Here is a 17,473-nt window from a genome sequence, read left to right on the forward strand (position 1 = left end):
CCCTTGTAATAACTGCAGCAAATTATACATCAGCGAAACATCCAGAGACCTCCAAACACGTATTTCAGAACACCAGTACGCAGGCAGATCTGACGATCAAAGGAATGCCTGTGTTCAGCACCGAAATTCACACAACCATTTAATCAACTACAGAAACGCAAGACTTATCGTCAGAGAAAACAACACTCAATACCGAAGAATCCTGGAATCATCACTTATCTGTATATCCAACAACTTCAACCAGAACAACGGCTTCTATAACATAGCTGAACCCTTTGCCAAGAAACTTCTTCATCGTTATCCCACATAAGAACATAAGAATGGAGGAACACTGCAGAAGGTCTACTCACGTACTTATCCAATCTCTTTTTAAAGCTACCCAAGGTCCTAGCCTCTGTCACCCTACTCGGAAGACTGTCACATGCAGCATTCTCCACCTGACTCCATCCTATAAATACGCAGGTACCTTTTACCCAGGTAGATCTGTTTGTGACTTGATAAAGCCCACTCTGTGGGCGAAACGTTGTTAATAAAAGATCAGATTATACTGCTTAAGTGTTTATATTTCCACACATGACTACTTGAAACCACATATAGATGTTTACACAAACACACATGCATTTATACATGGATAAAGATCAGTGGCATAGCTCCTCAAGTGACGCCTTATACCACTAAACTACAGATGCCTCAAAAAGCTCGGTAGCTTGGTTAGAAGTCATGTTTCTTCCTGGCCCTGGGTACATACATACATTCATATTACACATATGTATATTCTGAACCAAATTACATAACACAATACAAAGTAATAAAGAGAACTGAGTGAACAGACAGGGAAAGTCCGAGTAGCGAGAAGCAGGTGCATACTGGTACATTTGAGCCATAGAGATGGCTCATAAGTTATAAGGATGTCAGGAAACACCTTTTCAGTCTCTGAGGGTGGTCAGAACGTGGAATGACTGTATGAAAGCAGGGTCCATATATAGTTTTAAGAGGATTTATGACAAGACCCATGAGGCTGGGCGTGTATCTGGCCAGCAATAAGTTGAGTTAGGGCCAGGAGTTGAGAATCAACCCCTGCAACTATATGTAGGTAATTACACACAAATGAGCACACGCCCTCACACAAGAAAGGAGTAATTCACAACACAGTAAGCAGTATATGTCATGACCATACTAGAGTATGCAGCACCAGTATGGAACCCACACCTTGGCAAGCATGTCAAGAAACTGGATAAAGTACGAAAGTTTGCAACGTGACTGGTCCAGGAGCAGAGCGGCACGTCCTGTGAGGAGAGATTAGGGGAACACTGAAATCTTGATAACACTAGAAGAAGGGACTGGTGGTGATATGATAACGATGTACGAAACACTGAGAGGAATTGACAAGGTGGGTAGGGACAGATAGATTGAGAGACGGAGTACAGGAACACGAGGGCACAACTGTAAGTTGAAAACACTGATGAGTTCCAGGGATGTTATGAAATAACCTGAAGAATTAAGTGGTAGAGGCACAATCCATACATAGCTTTAAGAAAAGGTATGGCAAGGCTCTGGAAGCCAGGAGAAAGTGAACCCAGTGGTGGCTAACGAAGAGGTGGAGCCAGGAGCTAAGATTCGACCCCAGCATCAACATACAGGTGAGCACACACATGCACATCTTCACTATGACATACACACACACACACACACACACACACACACACACACACACACACACACACACACACACACACACACACACACACACACACACAGAAGTGTCCCTGTTTGCCTGATTTGACTAGGATCAGGCAGGACTACAAAGGGATTTGGACAGGTTACAAGCATGGCCCAGCAACTGGCTCCTGGAGTTTAACCCCATCAAGTGCAAAGTCTTGAAGATTGGGGAAGGGCAGAGTAGACCGCAGACAAAGTACAGGCTAGATGGTCAAAGACTGCAAACATCACTCAAGGAAAATGGTCTTGGGGTGAGCATAAAAGCGAGAACATCTAAGGCGCACATCAACCAAATAACTGCTGCAGCATATGGGTGCCTGATAAACCTAAGAATAGCATTCCGACACCTCAGTAAGAAATCTTTCAGCACTTCAAGAAATTAGAGAAAGTGTTAAGGTTTGCAACGAGACTAGTCTAGGAGCTAAGGGGCATGTCCTACGAGGAGAGGTTAAGGGAAATCGACCTGATGACACTAGAGGAAAGGAAAGAGACGAGGGGGGGGGGAGGCAGGGGGACATGATGACATGAAATACTGAGAGGAATTACAAGGTGGACAGAGACAGGATGTTCCAGAGATGGGACACAGAAACAAGGGGTCACAATAGGAAGTTGAAGACTCAGATGAGTCAAAGGGATGTTAGGAAGTATTTCTTCAGTCATAGTCATAGACGTGACCTCTCACTGACTACATTCTCTGTTCTACCACCCTGCACGTCTCCTTCCGACAGTACATAAGTCTCCACACTGTCGCTTGTCTCTTCAGACTGTTTCAGACTATGGAACGGAACTCTTCTTCAGGCCGAGGGACTGACAACCTCAAATCTACGACTTTAAGAGTGATGGACTGATTACATCGTTTCCACATTTCTACTGCTCCTGCCTACTTTCTGTACTCGACTGAAGAAGCCTACTGTGTAGGCGAAACGTTTCGGAATAAAGTTTCCTAACTGTTGTCCATGTGTCTTACCTACCAAAACGGAGCCAGGTGACAAACAAGGGAATAATAGTGGAAAATCGCTCGGCTTCCAGACGTTCCATGTACAGGTTCGCCAGGACGGCACTGAGTGGCGAACCCATGGGTAGTCCAAAAGTCTACTGAAAGAGGTGATTTTCGGAAGAAAAACACGTAAAGCCAACATATAGTTCAACAAGGTCGATGAAATCACTGGCTGGAGATGTTACTTGTTCCAGTAATATGTCTGCGTGGGAGATGGTACTTGTTCCAGTAGTATGTCAGCGTGGGAGATGTTACTTGTTCCAGTAATATGTCTGTGTGGGAGATGTTACTTGTTCCAGTAGTATGTCAGCGTGGGAGATGTTACTTGTTCCAGTAATGTTTTTATATCAATATACTGGAAGCATCAAGGGCAGCAGACAACAATATTAAGGTTTAAGGACGAAGAAAATTTTTTAATTTAAATAAATATTGAAAATGGTTGTATATCACTATAGAATAACTTGTGTAAAGTCAGCAAATAGAATAATAGATGAATGGTGAATGATAGATGAATGGTGAATGATAGATGAATGGTGAATAATAGATGGATCATAAGTGAATGATGAATGATAGATATGTAATGAATGATATATATGGATGATGAATGATAGATGGATGATGATAGTTGATTGATAGATGAATGATGAATGTTCCATAAATGATGAATAGTAGATTAATAAATGACTGGTGAATGGCAGATGAATGATAGACGAATAATACACGGTAGATGAATGATGAACTTAATAACGATGAATATATACTGCAAACAGAAGGAAAAAAAAACAGGTGACATTAAGAGTCTAAACAATATTATAAAACACTGAAAGTAGACAGAGAAAGGAAGTGAAGCAGTAATTGCTAACGAAAAAACTCACCGGAGGCCAGTTTTTGATAATACGAGAAATGCAAATGTTACTCAGCCAAAGTATAAAGTAGCTTTAGGATGTATAGAGAGAAATATTAAACAAAAATGTTATTTTCAACATATGTCAGGTCACAGTTAGGATATTTAGCAGGTATTTAGTGTCCACTCTTATAAAATATGTGGATAAAATATGGTGGAATTGAGAGCTGGAAAATAACTGCCAGAACTGCGTCCTGGAACACTGTCAATACTACCGATGTTCACGCTGGTTTGATACGAGGAAACAGATGTGAACATAGGGTAATGAAAGGATACGAAAGAAAAAAACGGAAAAATTCTTAGTGCCTATATCAGGAATAACAAGAGAATGCAGTTGTAAATTATAGAAAAAAAATATGGGAAGCAGAGTGTTGGAACAGTGGAATGAATTATGCATCGAAATCTTTAAGCTGGTCCAATAAGGCGATATCGAGTAATAAACGAAAATTTGTGATGGAGGAAACGAAAATATTGCTGAAATTGTTACGAAAAATAAGCAACTTTCGCCTTAAACTTAAAAACGACATAAATCCGCCGATATTTTTTTTTTTTTTTTTTGGGGGGGGGGGTCAGTTTCCCTTTACATTTACAGTTTATTTAAAATTCTTTACAATTCTGTAAGAAAAATTTGATAAAATTAGAAAAACTAAGAAATTGGCTTCCCCACAACTCATAATTAGAACCAAAAACATTTCTTGTTAAGATAAATCAGAATATAGGGTTTGAAACCGATCAGAAGAGTCATTCACTAGTTATAACCTGGGAAGCAATTTACTTAATAAAACTGTCAAATTGATATTTACACAGCTCATAGTGAGTCACAAGCTGAGTTTCAACGAAACCCACCAATGATAAAAGTTTGAAGCCGATCAGAAAAGATATTCTCGGGTAATTAATCTGATTACAACCATTCAGTAATATTTCAAATTTGGAGCCACTGGGACCAGACTCGTGGGTCACCTTCCTTGTTATACACCGGGACCAGACTCGTGGGTCACCTTCCTTGTTATACACCGGGACTAGACTCGCGGGTCACCTTCCTTGTTATACACTGGGACTAGACTCGTGGGACACCTTCCTTGTTATACACTGGGACTAGACTCGCGGGTCACCTTCCTTGTCATACACTGGGACTAGACTCGCGGGTCACCTTCCTTGTTATACACTGGGACTAGACTCGTGGGTCACCTTCCTTGTTATACACTGGGACCAGACTCTTGGGTCACCTTCCTTGTTATACACTGGGACCAGACTCGTGGGTCACCTTCCTTGTTATACACTGGGACTAGACTCGCGGGTCACCTTCCTTGTTATACACTGGGACTAGACTCGCGGGTCACCTTCCTTGTTATACACTGGTATCATGTGGGAGTTCGAACACGTGGATTGGGTAAAAATACTCACGTAGGCTGGAAGTACGTATATTGTAACTGAAGTATGTGGAAGGGCGCCACAGCCGATCCTGCCTCTCTTGCTCACTCTCGTATAACTGACTGGCCGCCCACAATACCCATATGTGAGGGGGTCTTTGAATACTGCTGTGGTCAGCACAATATGAATAGACAGTGACTCAGGCAGAGACGGTTGGTAGTGAGTCAACTACTGGTACACTGGTTACTGGTAACTGGTTACTACTAATGAGACTGGGACTAGACTCACGGGTCACCTTCCTTGTTATGCACTGGGACTAGACTCATGGGTCACCTTCCTTGTTATACACTGGGACCAGACTCGTGGGTCACCTTCCTTGTTATACACTGGGACCAGACTCGTGGGTCACCTTCCTTGTTATACATTGGGACTAGACTCGTGGGTCACCTTCCTTGTTATACACTGGGACTAGACTCGTGGGTCACCTTCCTTGTTATACACTGGGACCAGACTCGTGGGTCACCTTCCTTGTTATACACTGGGACCAGACTCGTGGATCACCTTCCTTGTTATACACTGGGACCAGACTCGTGGATCACCTTCCTTGTTATACACTGGGACCAGACTCGTGGGTCACCTTCCTTGTTATACATTGGGACTAGACTCGTGGGTCACCTTCCTTGTTATACACTGGGACTGGACTCGTGGGTCACCTTCCTTGTTATACACTGGGACCAGACTCGTGGGTCACCTTCCTTGTTATACACTGGGACTAGACTCGTGGGTCACCTTCCTTGTTATACACTGGGACTAGACTCGTGGGTCACCTTCCTTGTTATACACTGGGACCAGACTCGTGGGTCACCTTCCTTGTTATACACTGGGACCAGACTCGTGGGTCACCTTCCTTGTTATACACTGGGACCAGACTCGTGGGTCACCTTCCTTGTTATACACTGGGACCAGACTCGTGGGTCACCTTCCTTGTTATACACTGGGACCAGACTCGTGGGTCACCTTCCTTGTTATACACTGGGACTAGACTCGCGGGTCACCTTCCTTGTTATACACTGGGACTAGACTCGTGGGTCACCTTCCTTGTTATACACTGGGACCAGACTCGTGGGTCACCTTCCTTGTTATACACTGGGACTAGACTCGCGGGCCACCTTCCTTGTTATACACTGGGACTAGACTCGTGGGTCACCTTCCTTGTTATACAGTGGGACCAGACTCGTGTGTCACCTTCCTTGTTATACACTGGGACTAGACTCGCGGGTCACCTTCCTTGTTATACACTGGGACTAGACTCGTGGGTCACCTTCCTTGTTATACACTGGGACTAGACTCGCGGGTCACCTTCCTTGTTATACACTGGGACTAGACTCGTGGGTCACCTTCCTTGCTATACACTGGGACTAGACTCGTGGGTCACCTTCCTTGTTATACACTGGGACTAGACTCACGGGTCACCTTCCTTGTTATACACTGGGACTAGACTCGTGGGTCACCTTCCTTGTTATACACTGGGACTAGACTCGTGGGTCACCTTCCTTGTTATACACTGGGACTAGACTCGCGGGTCACCTTCCTTGTTATACACTGGGACTAGACTCGTGGGTCACCTTCCTTATTATACACTGGGACTAGACTCGCGGCTCACCTTCCTTGTTATACACTGGGACTAGACTCGCGGGTCACCTTCCTTGTTATGCACTGGGACTAGACTCGTGGGTCACCTTCCTTGTTATACACTGGGACTAGACTCGCGGGTCACCTTCCTTGTTATACACTGGGACTAGACTCGTGGGTCACCTTCCTTGTCATACACTGGGACTAGACTCGTTGGTCACCTTCCTTGTTATACACTGGGACCAGACTCGCGTGTCACCTTCCTTGTTATACACTGGGACTAGACTCGCGGTGTCACCTTCCTTGTTATACACTGGGACTAGACTCGTGGGTCACCTTCCTTGTTATACACTGGGACTAGACTCGTGGGTCACCTTCCTTGTTATACACTGGGACTAGACTCGTGGGTCACCTTCCTTGTTATACACTGGGACTAGACTCGTGGGTCACCTTCCTTGTTATACACTGGGACTAGACTCGTGGGTCACCTTCCTTGTTATACACTGGGACCAGACTCGTGGGTCACCTTCCTTGTTATACACTGGGACTAGACTCGCGGGTCACCTTCCTTGTTATACACTGGGACTAGACTCGTGGGTCACCTTCCTTGTTATACACTGGGACCAGACTCGTGGGTCACCTTCCTTGTTATACACTGGGACTAGACTCGCGGGCCACCTTCCTTGTTATACACTGGGACTAGACTCGTGGGTCACCTTCCTTGTTATACAGTGGGACCAGACTCGTGTGTCACCTTCCTTGTTATACACTGGGACTAGACTCGCGGGTCACCTTCCTTGTTATACACCGGGACTAGACTCGTGGGTCACCTTCCTTGTTATACACTGGGACTAGACTCGCGGGTCACCTTCCTTGTTATACACCGGGACTAGACTCGTGGGTCACCTTCCTTGCTATACACTGGGACTAGACTCGTGGGTCACCTTCCTTGTTATACACTGGGACTAGACTCTCGGGTCACCTTCCTTGTTATACACTGGGACTAGACTCGTGGGTCACCTTCCTTGTTATACACTGGGATTAGACTCGTGGGTCACCTTCCTTGTTATACACTGGGACTAGACTCGCGGGTCACCTTCCTTGTTATACACTGGGACTAGACTCGTGGGTCACCTTCCTTATTATACACTGGGACTAGACTCGCGGCTCACCTTCCTTGTTATACACTGGGACTAGACTCGCGGGTCACCTTCCTTGTTATGCACTGGGACTAGACTCGTGGGTCACCTTCCTTGTTATACACTGGGACTAGACTCGCGGGTCACCTTCCTTGTTATACACTGGGACTAGACTCGTGGGTCACCTTCCTTGTCATACACTGGGACTAGACTCGTTGGTCACCTTCCTTGTTATACACTGGGACCAGACTCGCGTGTCACCTTCCTTGTTATACACTGGGACTAGACTCGCGGTGTCACCTTCCTTGTTATACACTGGGACTAGACTCGTGGGTCACCTTCCTTGTTATACACTGGGACTAGACTCGTGGGTCACCTTCCTTGTTATACACTGGGACTAGACTCGTGGGTCACCTTCCTTGTTATACACTGGGACTAGACTCGTGGGTCACCTTCCTTGTTATACACCGGGACTAGACTCGTGGGTCACCTTCCTTGTTATACACTGGGACTAGACTCGTGGGTCACCTTCCTTGTTATACACTGGGACTAGACTCGCGGGTCACCTTCCTTGTTATACACTGGGACTAGACTCGCGGGTCACCTTCCTTGTTATACACTGGGACCAGACTCGCGTGTCACCTTCCTTGTTATACACTGGGACTAGACTCGCGGTGTCACCTTCCTTGTTATACACTGGGACTAGACTCGTGGGTCACCTTCCTTGTTATACACTGGGACTAGACTCGTGGGTCACCTTCCTTGTTATACACTGGGACTAGACTCGTGGGTCACCTTCCTTGTTATACACTGGGACTAGACTCGTGGGTCACCTTCCTTGTTATACACTGGGACTAGACTCGTGGGTCACCTTCCTTGTTATACACTGGGACTAGACTCGTGGGTCACCTTCCTTGTTATACACCGGGACTAGACTCGCGGGTCACCTTCCTTGTTATACACCGGGACTAGACTCGTGGGTCACCTTCCTTGTTATACACTGGGACTAGACTCGTGGGTCACCTTCCTTGTTATACACTGGGACTAGACTCGTGGGTCACCTTCCTTGTTATACACTGGGACCAGACTCGTGGGTCACCTTCCTTGTTATACACTGGGACTAGACTCGTGGGTCACCTTCCTTGTTATACACTGTATCGTTAATAATATTTTGAAGCCAGTCAGAAGTATTTTGTTATTCATTATAAATATCTCTGTTTATTCAATAGAATTAATAAGTTGAGACTTATGTTCAAGGAATCACACCTGTGGGGAAAATTTAAAGCCGATCGGATGAGTCATTTTCCAGTTATGGCATGGATTCCAACGGTTCCAAGTTATTTTTTACTAGTCTCCCACGTCAACCAATTTGCCTGCAGGTAATAATACTGAAAAGTTACTATCCTGACCCTAAGTTACTATCCTGACCCTAAGTTACTATCCTGACCCTAAGTTACTATCTTGACCCTAAGTTACTATCCTGACCGTAACTTACTATCTTGACCCTAAGTTACTATCCTGACCCTAAGTTACTATCCTGACCCTAAGTTACTATCTTGACCCTAAGTTACTATCCTGACCCTAACTTACTATCTTGACCCTAAGTTACTATCCTGACCCTAAGTTACTATCCTGACCCTAAGTTACTATCCTGACCCTAAGTTACTATCCTGACCCTAATTTACTATCTTGACCCTAAGTTACTATCCTGACCCTAAGTTACTATCCTGACCCTAAGTTACTATCTTGACCCTAAGTTACTATCCAGACCCTAAATTACTATCTTGATCCTAAGTTACTATCCTGACATTAAGTTACTATCCTGACCCTAAGTCACTATCCTAACCCTAAGTTACTATCTTGACCCTAAGTTACTATCTTGACCCTAAGTTACTATCCTGACCCTAAGTTACTATCCTGACCCTAAGTTACTATCCTGACCCTAAGTTACTATCCTGACCCTAAGTTACTATCTTGACCCTAAGTTACTATCCTGACCCTAAGTTACTATCCTGACCCTTGTGATATAGTTCAGCTGGGCTTGTGAGGCCTCTGGGGGAGACCTAATTATATGGTCACACCTTGCCTTGGTAAACGTCTGTCAGCCACGCCTTTTCGGCTTAAGACTGAGGTCTTTTGTTCTGGACGGCGTCAGACCTCGGCATCAGGTCAAAACACGTGGTGCACACCCCATTGTGGGGGTGCTCTTGGGACAATATAAGCCTGACCTGACCCTAAGTTACTATCCTGACCCTTTGTTACTATCCTGACCCTAAGTCACAATCCTGATCCCAAGTCACTATCCTGACCCTAAGTTACTATCCTGACCCTAAGTTACTATCCTGACCCTGAGTTACTATCCTGACCCTAAGTTACTATCCTGACCCTAAGTTACTATCCTGACCCTAAGTTACATCACTCATTGTAAACTGAACTCGTTCAGAAGAGGTAAATTGAGAATGATTTAAGTTGATTTAGTGGGAATTAAAATTGCTCATTATTTAACACATAAAATGGTCAAACCTGCACCAACACATCTGAATTTCAGCCTCTGACGTAGTCGAGTATTTTCACATCTTTTGTGAAAGTTTGAAGCTCCGCCGCTGAGAATCTAGAAAGTTATCCCAGTCATTCCAGGATGCTGGGAATGATCCAAGTCATTCCAGGATGTTGGGAATGATCCCAGTCATTCCAAGATGCTGGGAATGTGTTCAACAACTCTGGTCGCAGGGAATGAGAACATGTCAGTTGTTCCTTGAATTTGGTCTTCGTTATCTTGCATGAGTGTTCCAAATTTGAAGTCAATTAGATGAGGCGTTCTAGAGTTATAAGTAAAATAAAATCGAAAAGTTGGAGGAAGGAAAAAAAAACTAATAAAAAAATAAAAAAATCAGGAAACCTTTTAAAGGTATCCCTTCGGGATACCTAATTATATGAAGAAAATTGGTGAAGTTGATATACCATGAGAATTGCTTTGATAACCAAAAAAGGCACAATACCGTGACTGGAACGATACACAAATAACCCGCACATAGAAGAGAGGAGCTTACGACGACGTTTGGGTCCGACTTGGACCATTTACAAAGTCACACTAACGAAAAGGAGAGAAGGAGGGAGTATATGTACGCACGAGGAGGTAATGGTAGTATTGGAGGTAGAAGGTAGTAGTGAGGGAGGTAGTATGGTGGAGGTGGAGTCAGTCAAATACTAAGAAAGAAGAGCACTGCAAGGGAGCTAGGTGCCACAGAGGGTAGGAGCAAAAACACATAGAGGGGAAAATAAATAATGAAGGAACAAATACCCAAGGCAGAAGAAAGACAACCCAAAGGAGAAAGAGGAAAGTGGAAAGGGGAAGAAGGAGAAGAAGATAAAGGAATCAGGTTAAGTCACGGGTGTTCTGAAGTTTGGAGCATTTTACAATGTTTTGGGAGAGGAGGGCATCTACAGAGACGAAGCCACGACTAAGATTCATACGAGGAAAGTTGTGTATAAGGGAGGATTCAACCAGACGGCGACTGTTAAAGTTGGAGTAGGGTAGATAATTTTAGCAGAAGACCAGTCAATAGGATGACTGATCTATGACGTGACAGAAAAGAGCATTGTTAGTGTCGGCAAGCCTAACACTACTTTTATGCTCCCTAAGTCTGTCAGAAAGAGATTCACCAGTTTTCCCGAAGTACTGAAGAGGACAAGAGGAACAAGAAAAAGAGTAGACACCAGGAGCATCTGTAGAGGGAGGAGAGGTATGAACGAGATTAGTGCGAAGAGTGTTAATCTGGCGGAAAGTAAGCTTGATGTCTAAGGAACGGAGAGAGTTGTTGAGATCAGAAAGACTTAAAATATAGGGAAGGCAGAGGACAGGAGTGTTACCAGGAGTAGAGAGTTTGGGAGAGAAGAAAGTCCATTTAGCACCTGAGAAGACAGTATTTGAAATGGGAAGGGTAGCCAAGAAGGGAAAATGAATTGTGAAGAGTGGAAATTTCTTATTCAAGGAACTGAGAGTCACAAATGCGGTGGGCATGGAGAAAGAGGGAGATGAGAGCACTTTTCTTGACAGAGGAAGCATGATAAGAAAAGTAGTGAATGTACATGCCACTGTGCATAGGTTTGCGGTAAACGGAAAAGGCAAAACCTGTATCTGAGAGGTGGACATGAACATCAAGGAAAGGAAACAAAGAATTAGATTCCCATTCAACTTTAAACTTAATGGAAGGAGCAAGCTTATTAAGAGCATCAAAAAATGGTTGAAAGAGACTAGAGTCATGAGGCCAAAGAGCCAGAGTGAAGGGCCCACATCAATAGTAGGAAGAACAGTATGGAAGCATTCCATGTAAAGATTAGCAAGGACAGGAGAGAGAGGAGAGCCCATAGCGACACCGAAGGTGTTGCTATGCAAGGAAAAGGAATTAGAGTCCACACAAAGACGGATAAGATCAAGAAAGACATCAGTAGGTATAGGGAGATGAAGAAACCCTTCACTGGCCTGCTCCCTAAGAAAATTAAGGACATCATCAAGAGGGACATTAGTGAAGAGGGATTCAACGTCAAGACTAAGCATCTTACAGGTCGGGAGAGAGCGAACCCGTTCAATGAAGTCTTGAGAGTAACGGAGGTGGGCAGGAGAAAAAGTACCAAGAAAGGGAGTGAGGGTTTTGGCCAGCCAAGAAGCAAGAGAATAAGAGACAGAACCTCTAGAGTCTAGAGGATATGATGGGACGCAGAGGAATATCAGGTTTATGAGTTTTGGGAAGGCCATAGAAATAGGGCAGAGAAGAACAGATGACACGAAACCGTTGAACAAGATCAAAGTAAGGAGGACAGAGGTCGGAGAGTCCTTAGTTTCTTGTTGAAGTTTCTCTTGATGCTGGTCCAATTGCTTTGCTTCTGTAGCTAGAAATAGGCAATTATGAATGAATAATCACACGGGAATGCGCATTCGCCTGAGTGTGAGTTTTTCCCACGATAAGAGAAGCAATTATGGTCGGTGACCAGAGGCTATCATCATAAATACATTGGCTGCCACACGTTTCCGTGAGGTGAGGTAAGTGAAGGTACAACCATCCCTCCCATCCCATACCCATCCCCCCGTCCGTCACATCTCCCATCCCATACCCATCCCCCCGTCCGCCACATCTCCCATCCCATACCCATCCCCCCGTCCCTCACATTTCCCATCCTATACCCATCCTCCCGTCCCTCACATCTCCTTCCCTCCCATTCCTCTCCCCTCCACTGAGAGACGGAGAGAGAGAGAGAGAATATACCTCCACTGGTACCACACACATCCTGTCGTGACATATGTACGTATAACGAGAAAGTGTAACAGCTTCGTGGGAAGACATGAGTATTCTCTTCCATGTAACGCCTACCAATAAAATAATGAATATAATTATAATAAATAGCTCTACCCCCAGTATGAAGGAAGATATGACATATACCTTTAATATTTAACTTACAGACAGTATAACACATCCTGCAGCTGGTCTAGCCCTGACTGATATTCAAGACCAAGCCGGGTGTGGTCTTGTCTCTCAGGTACTTTGTGGTCTTGTCGACCAAAATAGGTAGGTTGTTGAGCATCAGGTCGAGGTACACTCACCGTGAGCTTCACTAAGTACTATGATATAGTCACTGAGCGAGACGTATTTTAATATAGGCTTATTGTATCAGCGTGTTCGTGGCTCACAAGGTGTCGGCTCTCTGCCCATCATTCATGCAAACTCTGTACCAATATGAACCACATTCTGGGGTTAAATACAAGACAGGAAACAGAAGCATTTTCAAAGAATAAATAAATGATTCATAGCAATTTCCGAGGGTGTTTTTAGATCATTTTTATGATCCATAAGGATCAGCTTCAGGCTCATTACTACTCACATAATCGTAATAACACGAGTGGAAACAAACCACCGCACGAGTTGTGTTAGAACCCATAGCGAGTGAGTCGTGAGTTGTGTGAATGCGTAAACCACTGGGCCATGCTAACCTCCCTACATAAGTTAGTGTAGCCAGCTGGCCCAGTGGCTTACTCACTGGCCTGCAGTTTCACCACTCACTTGCCATGGGTTCTAACCCCACCAGTACCGTGTTATTTTAGGCTCATTGTTGTTTATAATATACATTAATGTCCTTGACGAAGAAATAAAAAGTGTTGTTCCCTTAGGTAGGATTGAAAATGGGTTGGGTAAATATTTTTGTTAGTGGGTTTGAGAAGAACGTGCCTAGTATGGGCCTGCAGCAGTGTTTCTTCTTTCTCATGTAAAAAAGAACATGCAAAGCACTAATAATCATATAGCGTCTGGGTAATGGGTGTATTTTCACAGTGGATCCAAGGAAGGACGGGTAGTTCCCTCTTCCTCGTATCAAGATCCCTTCACCAGCACCTAGGCACCCTTCTTGAAGAGACGGATTCATCTGTACACTTTCTTACTCTGGTAAGGCAGCAGAAGTACAGCATCAGTGTGTACACTGTCAAGCCCTGACTATGGTGCACCTCTTCACTATGTATGTGCTACAGATTATTGCATAATTTATTATATAAACGTTTTTCTTACAACCAGTTTGTTTCGCTTCACTCTCGTAAACGTTTTACGACATCCACTGAACTTGAGAGTGTCAGATGTATAGATTGTCTCTCGTCTGAGTAGCCAGTCAGTGAATTAGGAAAAATATGAAATATTACCAGTGTTGTGTGTGTGTGTGTGTTAGTGTTGTTTGTGTGTGTGTTGTTTGTTTGTTTGTTTGTGTGTGTGTGTGTGTGTGTTAGTGTTGTTTGTGTGTGTGTTGTTTGTTTGTTTGTTTGTGTGTGTGTGTGTGTGTGTGTGTGTGTGTACGTTCGTGCGTGCATGTGCGAGGCTTCATTTCACCTGCGCTTGTTAAATCATTCCAACACAACAAACACTAAGAGGTATGCACAATGTTGCATCAGGTTGTCTGGCGTGCAGACACACCCCCCTCACACATGTACTAATGTCAGGGGTCGTTATCATTGAGTATGAAGGGGTGCTACATTGTCAGTAGCCAGAGGGAACAATGTATAGAGGGAGCTGGATACAAGTGGTTGCAACACCAAGTAGTCCAGGGTGTGTCAAGGAGACCTATTTAGAGGATGTATTTCCCCTCTTACCTATAGCCGGAAGCCCCGGTGAGTGTCTTTCTTACCTGTACTGCCGGATGCAAGGTGAGGCGCGATGACGTTCGTCCTGGGAGGATATCCACGTCTTGCTGAGCTCCTTGCGTCACTTGGGATATCTGCTGAGTCTCAGTTCATGCTATCACTGCCATATACTTTCACTTATGTATTTTCCATGAAAACACTGATAACTTGAGGCAGGACTGTCAATGGGAGGGCAGTGTTATACTGTAGGTCGTCGAATATTAATATATTCACAGAGCCCTATACTGTACAATCATGTAATGTTCCACTGCACTCGGGGATAATAATACAATGTAACTTAACTGTACTGAGCAACTTACTCTGAACCCGCGAAATTAAAGCTCACAGTAATTTTTCAGGTCCAACAACGCAGATTCAACTTGACACTGACCGTCAAGAGTCAAGCTTGCCCGGCGCTCTGGCTGACCCTTCAGAGGGCACAACAGGACAGGGACCACCGCGAGCTGCACCAAAAGCTTCAATAAACTGCTCCGTTTTTCACCGGACGCCAAGTAATTATAGGCTCGCAGGGCCAGGGTCAACAAAGGCCGTTTCGTGAATCACGTCCGCTGTGGACACACACTCTTCTGTGGTTGCTTGTTTGCTGGCCGGGGATTTCTCTTCTTTCTTGAGGGGACTGTAACTTTATACTGAAATAAGCTTGAGGCAACTGGCCGTTCTTGTATTGCAACCAGAGCCAAGAGCTTTAGTTTCTCCGGAGGTCACGGCTGCCTGAGCTATGACTCTCTGGTTGACTGCGAACTACAGGCTTTTGGCCAGGCTTCTTCCTGAAAAGTTAAAGATAAAAGCAAATTATAGCAATTTATGGAAATACTTTGACGAAGAAGTCATCAAGAGGTGGCAGGGAGGGCAGACGTTGATGAAGAAGTCATCAAGAGGTGGCTGGGAGGGCAGACGTTGATGAAGAAGTCATCAAGAGGTGGCTGGGAGGGATGAAGAAGTCATCAAGAGGTGGCAGGGAGGGCAGACGTTGATGAAGAAGTCATCAAGAGGTGGCAGGGAGGGCAGACGTTGATGAAGAAGTCATCAAGAGGTGGCTGGGAGGGCAGACGTTGATGAAGAAGTTATCAAGAGGTGGCTGGGAGGGCAGACGTTGATGAAGAAGTCATCAAGAGGTGGCTGGGAGGGCAGACGTTGATGAAGAAGTCATCAAGAGGTGGCTGGGAGGGCAGACGTTGATGAAGAAGTCATCAAGAGGTGGCTGGGAGGGCAGACGTTGATGAAGAAGTCATCAAGAGGTGGCTGGGAGGGCAGACGTTGATGAAGAAGTCATCAAGAGGTGGCTGGGAGGGCAGACGTTGATGAAGAAGTCATCAAGAGGTGGCTGGGAGGGCAGACGTTGATGAAGAAGTTATCAAGAGGTGGCTGGGAGGGCAGACGTTGATGAAGAAGTCATCAAGAGGTGGCTGGGAGGGCAGACGTTGATGAAGAAGTCATCAAGAGGTGGCTGGGAGGGCAGACGTTGATGAAGAAGTCATCAAGAGGTGGCTGGGAGGGCAGACGTTGATGAAGAAGTTATCAAGAGGTGGCTGGGAGGGCAGACGTTGATGAAGAAGTCATCAAGAGGTGGCTGGGAGGGCAGACGTTGATGAAGAAGTTATTAAGAGGTGGCTGGGAGGGCAGACGTTGATGAAGAAGTCATCAAGAGGTGGCTGGGAGGGCAGACGTTGATGAAGAAGTCATTAAGAGGTGGCTGGGTGAGGGCAGACGATGATGAAGAAGTCATTAAGAGGTGGCTGGGAGGGCAGACGTTGATGAAGAAGTCATCAAGAGGTGGCTGGGAGGGCAGACGTTGATGAAGAAGTCATTAAGAGGTGGCTGGGTGAGGGCAGACGATGATGAAGAAGTCATTAAGAGGTGGCTGGGAGGGCAGACGTTGATGAATAAGTCATTAAGAGGTGGCTGGGAGGGCAGACGATGATGAAGAAGTTATCAAGAGGTGGCAGGGAGGGCAGACGTTGATGAAGAAGTCATTAAGAGGTGGCTGGGAGGGCAGACGTTGATGAAGAAGTCATTAAGAGGTGGCTGGGTGAGGGCAGACGATGATGAAGAAGTCATTAAGAGGTGGCTGGGAGGGCAGACGTTGATGAAGAAGTCATCAAGAGGTGGCTGGGTGAGGGCAGACGTTGATGAAGAAGTCATCAAGAGGTGGCTGGGAGGGCAGACGTTGATGAAGAAGTTATCAAGAGGTGGCAGGGAGGGCAGACGTTGATGAAGAAGTTATCAAGAGGTGGCAGGGAGGGCAGACGTTGATGAAGAAGTTATCAAGAGGTGGCTGGGTGAGAGCAGACGTTGATGAAGAAGTTATCAAGAGGTGGCAGGGAGGGCAGACGTTGATGAAGAAGTTATCAAGAGGTGGCAGGGAGGGCAGACGTTGATGAAGTCATCAAGAGGTGGCTGGGAGGGCAGACGTTGATGAAGAAGTTATCAAGAGGTGGCAGGGAGGGCAGACGTTGATGAAGAAGTTATCAAGAGGTGGCAGGGAGGGCAGACGTTGATGAAGAAGTTATCAAGAGGTGGCAGGGAGGGCAGAC

General features: G+C 45.3%; 1 protein-coding gene across 9 annotated transcripts in view; it reads right to left on the reverse strand.

Annotated features, from left to right (window-relative positions):
- The window catches only part of LOC128695950 (G-protein coupled receptor moody), a 284,935-nt gene that overhangs the window by 237,255 nt on the left and 30,207 nt on the right, over positions 1-17,473 (reverse strand). For 8 of the 9 annotated variants that reach the window (XM_070093135.1, XM_070093129.1, XM_070093124.1 and 5 more), the window contains one exon: positions 14,924-15,706. The gene's annotated coding sequence lies outside the window, so the exon portion shown is untranslated. Of the gene's footprint in view, positions 1-5,024; positions 5,123-14,923; positions 15,707-17,473 lie in introns of those variants that run through there. The other variant, XM_070093132.1, reaches the window with a different exon arrangement.

This window comes from Cherax quadricarinatus, chromosome 41 (genome assembly GCF_038502225.1).
Source record: "Cherax quadricarinatus isolate ZL_2023a chromosome 41, ASM3850222v1, whole genome shotgun sequence".
NCBI classification, from domain to species: domain Eukaryota; kingdom Metazoa; phylum Arthropoda; class Malacostraca; order Decapoda; family Parastacidae; genus Cherax; species Cherax quadricarinatus.